Genomic DNA, 8,922 nt, shown 5'->3' on the forward strand with positions numbered 1-8,922 from the left:
AAGAAGAGATATTCCGGTGGATGGTGAGAATTTTGATCCGGGGGTCGGAAATGGAATTCCGTGAGTTGGTGTAAGCTTCGTTAAGTGATTTGGATATGTGTGCAGAATTTCAGGTCATTAGGACATTCGTTTGGTCGGGTTTTTGATCGAAAGTGCAATTTCGGAAGTTCTTCAAGAACTTAGGCTTGAATCCGATGTGAATTGATGAGTTTTAGTGTTGTTAGGTGGTGTTTATGATGATTGGAGCAAGTTCGTATGATGTATTGGGATATGTTGGTGCCTATGGCTGAGTCCCGGGGGCCTCGGGGTGATTTCGGATGGCTAGCGGGATGAAAATTTGGAACTTGGGAGACTTCAAATGTTGCTGATATCTGGTATTCTCGCTTCTGCGAGTCTTGGACCCGCAGAAGCGGACTCCGCTTGAAGCGATGGTTGACCGCAGACGCGATGAAGAGGCCTGGGCGCCTGGTTCCGCAGAAGCGTTGGCGTGCCGTAAAATCGGAATCGCTTATGCGATGTTGTGACCGGCAGAAGCGGTTTGGTTCGAGAGTGGGATTTCCGCAGAAGTGGAAGGAATAGCGCGGAAGCGGGCCGCGAATGAACCGCAGGGATGGGGACCGCATAAGTAGCGAAAGTGCTGTGGTTGTTATATGATCATTTCTATGTTGACTTGCTCATCGCTGCGGCCGAGCTAGGTATTATTTTTCCCCCATTATTTGACGAGCTTTGAAGAGCTTTGAGGCGATTTTGAAGATGGGATTCAAGAGGAATGATTAGAGTAAGGCTCCTGTGGCCTAAATACTCGAGATTTTGTTAAATTAACATGGATAATGGTTGGAATTCATTAAAAAGGGGTAAACGCTAGGGATCTTGAGTTTTTGAATATTTCCAAATTGGGGATTTGGCATAGGTCATTTGAGCTCTCGATTTGGGAGTTCTTGGTATGTATGACCTTCGTGGCGATGACAAGGAATACGGTTAATGTGAATTTTGGTAATTTTTCGAGAAGCGGGCCCGGGGCTGCGGGGTTTTGCTAGTTCGAGATTTTCTGCTTCTTCTTGTCCTGTTTTCGCCATTGGGTATTGTTCCCACGTTGGTATATATTGTAATCCGTATTCGCTCTGATTTTGGGTAGTATTCGATTGACGCGTGGAGGCCGATTACGAAGGGGCAAAGGCGTCGCGAGCCTAGAGATTCTGCAGCGCCGTTCGAGGTGAGTAATACTTGTAAATATATTCTGAGGGTTTTGAACCCGGGATTTGGCAAATCATAGAGTGCTGGTATTGAGGTGACTTCGACACTACCCGGATCATGAGCGTGGGGTTAAAGCTACCGTCTCGCATTGGAGGATGTGTGACTTGGATCCGTCCCGGTTGTTGACGTTTGATTACTGCGTTAATTCGACCCTGATTCTTTACTTGTATGCTATCAGATTTCGGGGATTGCGCATGCCTGTTGGCTGCTCTACTCTCTGTTGGCTGCTTCGGTAGCCGAATTATTTGAATCTTCGGGGATTTGTATCACTGTTTTTTGCATTACTTTGCATATATTTTGATCTCGGTCCAGGTTTTGGATACGATCTACTGCAATCTCCAGCCACTTTTTCCACAGATTTGAGAAACTTAAACAATATTTTTATTGAACGTTTTTCGAGCTAAGAACCACTTATTTTAATATTGCCCAAGTGGCTTAATGTGGCATTTTGGAACTGAGCAGGGATCGGGTTGCGCGCCGCAGGCAGTGACTGAAACAGTGGTAAAACTGACACTGTATGATTGCGACTTAACAGTGGGTAACATGACACTGTATGAATGTAAATGGTCAGCGTAAACAATGAATGACGCCGGCAGGTAACAAATGACTGACACAGGAATGTGATTGACCCCACGCAATTGGCTTGATATTGCGCTTTGGGCTGCCTGATGGGTAGCGCCCCGTTCCAGAACATTCGAGTCTGAACACACCCTAGTCAGTGAGCGCCGTCGCGTTAAATACATGGTCTGAGGCTCGGACTGGGCAAACAGCGCCAAAGCGGGGTAACTGAGTGTAACGTCATGCTGCACTGCGATTGCATCATGCATTGGGTTCACTGTTTGCTTACTATGTGGCATGACATTCAGCAACTCTCATATCATGTGCATCCATGCATTTCTTGGCATTGGTTACAGATACCTGGTGTTAATTTGTTAATTGGAGTGATGTGCCCGAGGGGCTGACTTATGTGCGGACTTGCACTATCTAGATTACCCGTTCACTTTGCTTAATCTGTTCGAAAAGGGGTATTTTTAGAAGAGGTTTTTAACTGGGCCATATATTTGTGCTGAAAGAGATTTCAGCCGGAATTACTATTTTTCTCAAGGATTTGCTCTGTCCATATAGCTGATGAAGTGTTTTACGTGATTTCTTACCGTTACATATTATTTATACTCTTATATGTCAACTGAGTTGTAGTATCACTTTAAACTTCCCTGCACCTCGTTGGTGGGCAGGTTGCAGGTATTGTATCACGCAGTAGGCGGGTTATTTAGCGGATTGAAGGTATTGCCATTGTAGCTGAACAAGGTACCGCCGGCGTCGCGGCACCGGACTATGTCCTTTGATTCCCGAATTTTACTTTGTAATATTAATTTTGGTCCTTTAGTAGTGTCAGTCTTCTTTAGATGTCGTGACTTGTGTAACCCCCGGTCGCCCGGTCGGTTTAGTTGGGTTGTAAATATCCGTTATTATATTGTTAGGTTATATTTTTTCATTCATTTATGTTTAATAATTGTTAAGGTAACGAATTGGAGTTAATTGGCTGGCCTTGTCTTCACGAGAGGCGCCATCACGACCGGGTATGGAAATTGGGTCGTGACACTTTGAACTATGTCCTTCATGTTCCCGAGATTAGGAAGAATTTAGTCTCTGCTGGACTTCTTGTTAAGAATGGTTTTAAATGTGTATTTGTATCCGATAAGGTTGTAGTAAGTAAGAACGAGATGTTTGTAGGAAAAGGTTACCTCACCGAGGGCCTTTTCAAGCTGAATGAAATGGTTGTTGAAAATAATAATAAAATTTCAGCTTCGTCTTACTTACTTGAGTCAAATGAATTATGGCATATACGTTTGGGTCATGTTAATTATAAAACCTTGCGGAAAATGATTAATTTTGAAGTATTGCCTAAGTGTGAATGTGACAAATCAAAATGTCAAGTATGTGTGGAATCTAAGTATGTTAAACATCCTTATAAGTCAGTTTAAAGGAATTCAAATCCTTTAGACTTAATTCACACAGAAATTTGTGACATGAAGTCAATACCATCTCGCGGTGGAAAGAAGTATTTCATAACTTTTATTGACGATAGTACTCGATATTGCTATGTTTACTTACTTAATAGTAAAGATGAAGCAATAGACGCATTCAAGCAATACAAAAATGAAGTTGAAACGCAACTTAACAAGAAAATCAAAATGATAAGAAGTGATAGGGGTGGTGAATATGAATCTCCTTTTGAACAAATATGTTTAGAATATGGAACTATTCATCAAACAACGGTCCCTTACACGCCCCAATCCAATGGGATTGCAGAAAGAAAGAATCGTTCATTAAAGGAGATCATGAACGCATTATTGATAAGTTCTGGTTTGCCACAGAACCTGTGGGGGGAAGCCATTCTTACGGCTAGCCGAATACTAAGTCGAGTACCCCATAGCAAAACACAATCCATTCCATATGAAAAATGGAAAGGAGGGAAGCCCAACTTGAATTATTTTAAAGTGTGGGGGTGTTTAGCAAAAGTGCAAGTTCCTAAACCAAAAGGGTAAAAATAGGACCGAAAACCGTTGATTGTGTTTTCATAGGATATGCGACTAATAGTAAAGTATATCGATTTCTGGTTATAAATCAGAAAATCCCGACATTCATAATAATACGGTTATAGAATCAGATAATGCTGAGTTCTTTGAAAATATATACCGTATAAAAAGGAATGTGAGTCGATTGGTGAAGGATCTAAACGACCTCGGGAAGAAACAAAAGAAAGTACACTTAACCAGGAGGATCCAAGACGTAGTAAACGTCAAAGAACGTCTACTTCATTTGGACCAGATTTTGTGACTTTCTTAATGGAAAATTAGCCTCAAACATTTAAAGAAGCTATGTCTTCTTCGGAATCATTATTTTGGAAAGAGGCAGTCAATAGTGAAATAGAATCCATACTGAACAACCATACATGAGAATTGGTTGATCTTCCTCTTGGAAATAAACCGTTGGGTTCTAAATGGATCTTTAAGAGGAAAATGAAAGATGATGGCACTACTATCAATTTAAGGCAAGACTTGTGGTCAAAGGGTATAGACAACGAGAAGGTCTTGACTATTTCGATACATACTCTCCAGTTACAAGAATTACGTCCATACGAACGTTAGTAGCATTAGCTGCAGTTTATGATCTTGAAATTCATCAAATGGATGTTAAGACAGCCTTCTTAAATGGAGAGTTGGAGGAAGAAATTTACATGGAACAACCTGAAGGGTTTGTGGTTCCAGGTAAAGAAAAGAAGGTATGTAGACTTGTTAAGTCCCTTTACGGACTAAAACAAGCACCCAAACAATGGCATGCGAAATTTGACCAAACAATGTTGTCAAACGGTTTTAAAATAAATGAATGTGATAAATGTGTGTACATTAAAAATGTTCTAAATCACATAGTCATTGTTTGCTTATATGTGGATGATATGCTGATAATGAGTAATGACATTGCCAACATAAATGCGACTAAGCGCATGCTAACTGGCAAGTTTGATATGAAAGACTTGGGAGTTGGTGATTTAATTCTGGGAATTAAGATCCATAAGACTTCTCAAGGTCTGGCATTGTCACAATCTCATTATATTAAAACAGTACTTGAAAAATTCAAGCACTTGGGCTTTAAAGTTGCAAAGACTCCAATTGACGTGAATCTTGCATTAGCAAAGAACAAAGGCCAAAGCATATCACAATTGGATTATGCTCGTGTGTTGGGTTGCTTAATGTACATCATGAACTGTACACAACCAGATATAGCTTGTGCTATAAGTAAATTGAGTCGATATACGAGCAATCCAGGTCAATCTCATTGGATGGTCATGAAACGAGTTTTGGGGTATTTAGTACATACCCAGGACTTTTCTTTGCACTACAGTAAATATCCTGCGGTCATTGAGGGATAATGTGATGCAAATTGAATCACCGGATCAACAGATTCCAAGTCCACAAGTGGATATGTATTCACTATTGGTGGAGCGGTATCTTGGAAGTCGTCCAAACAAACTTGTATTGCCCGCTCTACAATGGAGGCTGAATTCATAGCCTTAGATAAAGCCGGTGAAGAAGCTGAATGGCTCCGGAATTTCTTGGAAGATATTTCATTTTGGCCTAAACTGTTGGCACCAATATGCATACATTGCGATAGTCAAGAGGCAATTGGAAGGGCTGGGAGCGTTATGTATAATGGTAAATCTCGTCATATACGACGAAGATATAAAACCGTTAGGCAATTACTCTCTAGAGGAATTATCACGATTGATTATGTAAAGTCAAGTGATAATGTGTCGGATCCACTTACAAAAGGCCTAACTAGAGAGGTAGTTGAGAAATCATCAAGAGGAATGGGACTGTGGCCGAGAACAGGTCATAGTGGCGGTAACTCTACCTAGAAGACTAGAGATCCCAAGATCTAGGTTCAAGGAGATCAAACAAAGTCATTAATGGTGGTTCAACATTGTCAACTAAACTTTTGGTCCATTCTCGTGATGTGACAATGTTCAGTACCAAGGATAAAGCATTAAGGCTTTTTAATAATTTCTAAATTTGATACGGGGTATATCAAATAGTGTATCTACGGGATGACACGTTTAGGAATCACCTATGTAAGTGTGAAGTGTTAGCCGCTTCAAGGAGAATTTTGTAAGGCCAGTTCTATACGCACTTATGAAACCAGGCGGTATTCATGGCTGAAACAAACACAACAATGAGAACCAAAGACGGTTAAGGGTTGGTTGTGTGACTTGTGGTTGTCTAGGTATACACCAAAGTTCGACGTTCAAAGATATCAAATCTACCGATTGATCGAGTATATCCGATATAAGTTCACTACGGAAAGTTCAAAGAGAAACCTACTTATCCAGATGCAATTAATCCTTGCTTGGGAATCACATAGTTTTTCATGCATGTTTCCGTGATATAGCCATTCACCATTCATGTGGGGGATTGTCGGGGTTTTATGTATTTAATTATATTAAATACTTAAAAGAGGGTGAATGGAAAATGAAGAGAAATGAAATTTTTGAGTGAAATTTTAAGTTTCCGTGGCAAAGGTACATTGTCCCATATTGGAAGAGGAAGAGGTTTTTTATTGGTATATAAGCAGTTGCTCTTCTTCTAGCTCTTAAAGAGTTGAGAAGAAGGCAAGCCTCGCGTCGTCGTCATCGTCGCTCGCTCGGCTCGGCTTCGGCTTCGGCTTCGGCTTCTGATTCGGATTCGGATTCGAATTTATTTGTTAATAGTAAAATATTAACAGAAATGTTATTAAATATTTGTTTTAATAACAGAATATTAATATTAAAATAAATATTAATATTAAATTCAATCCGTTTTTCTGTTTTGGTAACAGAAAATTAACTACGCTCTTCAATTTTTCCTCTTTATTTTCCCTCTTTATAGTTGAGTAAATAGCCATTTATGTTATGGCAGTTATGCTGTGGACGTTTCCATAAACAGCCATTCTGAAGAGTTGCACCTCTTCAGATTTCAGCCCAACTTTGGCTATAAATACAAGACTATTCTGCTCAGAATTTCCATACGATTTTCTAAGTTTCTCCTCCTTCTTCTGCATACTTTTAACATCAAACAAAGCAACAGTAAGTGTGATTTGCTACCGAACTTTGTGTTGCTGAAATAGTGGAGTTTGAAGTACCACTACACCAGTGTGTAATTCGTTCTATCCTGGGAGGAAATAATCCATAAACTTGGGTACTAGGAGGGGATTAAATTCCTTAAGGAAACACTGTGAATTCAGTGGGCTCTAATTGATTTCTATCTCTTTACGTTTTCTATTTATATATTATTCTGCTTTGTTTTTCCAGAATTAGTTTACAAATACAGTGTACTAACATGCCTTGCATCCGCCTCTGCGTACATGTGACACTACTTAAAAAAAATCTATCGTTTTTCGATCCACTATATATGTGTTACATGTAGTAAAGATATCAGGAATCGGGATGGGTCAGAAAATGACCTTTTTGTTTCTTAAGTGATATCAGGTGGATATTATGTAAGGTGAGTTGTTAACAAGGCTATATTTGCATGGCAATTTTATACATGTGACAACCTTACTATTTGCGTATTAATTTTCATCAAGTTTGATGTCGAAGTGCGTTTTTTTGGAACTACCATTTAGAAATTAAAAAATTACTCATTGTTATAGCTGGATGTGAAAGACATCTATTGTTCAAAACGAATTCTTTTTTCCGATTTATCATTTGTTTTGTTTCTTTTGTTTGTTTATTTTGTGTGATTATATATATGCATAATTGAATTATTTTTCTGTTATGAAATTACTTTTATGACTTCGGTACAATAAATTGTGATCTTACTTTATCTTTACACTATATTCATTTTTATCTCAATGCAGCCAGTCTACTGGGGTACCATATCCATGATAGACGCAAAAAGAAGACTTTAGCAAACGCTTTACTTAAGCTTTATGTTACTCTCAGATTAATGCATTCCACTATTCAATTTCACCACCATATACCGTCACCTCATTGGCTCAAACTTAAGCTTCGTAGGCTCGTACGACAGATCCTCGAAAACCGGGCCGTGGCCGATACAACCGCCTAATGTGGCCTAATATAACGATCGAACAATGACGAAAAGGATCTCAATGGTTCGAAATTGATCGAGACCTAGCTATGAAAATTACTTCAGATCGCATGTTTTACCCTATTTTTCAAGAACATTGTCAAGCTCCATGTTACAATGATGAACATTATTTGCCAAATATAGTGAACATTTTATATCCTCAAATGAATTCTAACAGGACAATTACTTGGGTTGATTGGTCAATAAGAGGTGGCCCTCATCCTAGGAAAGTTGGAGGGCATGATATTACGGATGAGTTTTTGAATCAAATTCGATTTGGGACAGAATGTTTGTATAATGGGAATATTACAAATATTTGTTATCTCTTTGCTAGGAAATTTATGCCGGATACATTGCAGCCCTTGTTGTGGGTTGCGCCCGTGGTGCTCGGATTTATCCTTAAGATATACTGATAATGTGACACTGTCGATGTATATAAGTTACATTCAAAAAGAAGAAAGCACAATTAATTTGTCAACTCTGTCATTTTCTTATACTATATATGTTAAAAAAAATCTTTTCTTAGGGAGTATATATTTTCAGTTGACCCTCGTGAATCCCAACTGTGTAGCTTGTTTAGTTTGTTTATTGTTTTCTTGAACAAATTGTGTGGGTCGTGATAGTCTGGCAAATTATCATTGTATTTTTTTATTTTTCATAAGTACGATTTATTCAATTAGACTTGTTTATTTAGAACATTATTTTCTAGTCTTTTTTCCATGTTAAATATATTAGACTTTTATTGTGAAAAGAACACTCTCAACAGCTCGCTGCGGGGCTGACAGCTATCTTTATTTGTCACTGCTCTTTAAAATTTTCATTTGATATCTAACCGATGTATGTAGAGAGTAGAGTAGTATTTCTAGACACTTTTATGTTCACAATCAGACTTAGTTTGTTGACAATGACTCAAGAGCTTCTACTACACAATTGCAAATTCTGTGTCTCTAAGTAATACATTTATGGGAATTCATCACAGCAGCAAATTACAAGCTTTCTATATCAAAATGACATTTGAAAAGGATGCAGACTACATTTTTCT

General features: G+C 38.7%; 1 pseudogene; it reads left to right on the forward strand.

Annotated features, from left to right (window-relative positions):
• The window catches only part of LOC109231598, a 10,870-nt pseudogene extending 2,577 nt beyond the window's left edge, over positions 1 to 8,293 (forward strand).

The sequence above is a fragment of the Nicotiana attenuata genome, chromosome 8, assembly GCF_001879085.1.
Source record: "Nicotiana attenuata strain UT chromosome 8, NIATTr2, whole genome shotgun sequence".
Taxonomy (NCBI): domain Eukaryota; kingdom Viridiplantae; phylum Streptophyta; class Magnoliopsida; order Solanales; family Solanaceae; genus Nicotiana; species Nicotiana attenuata.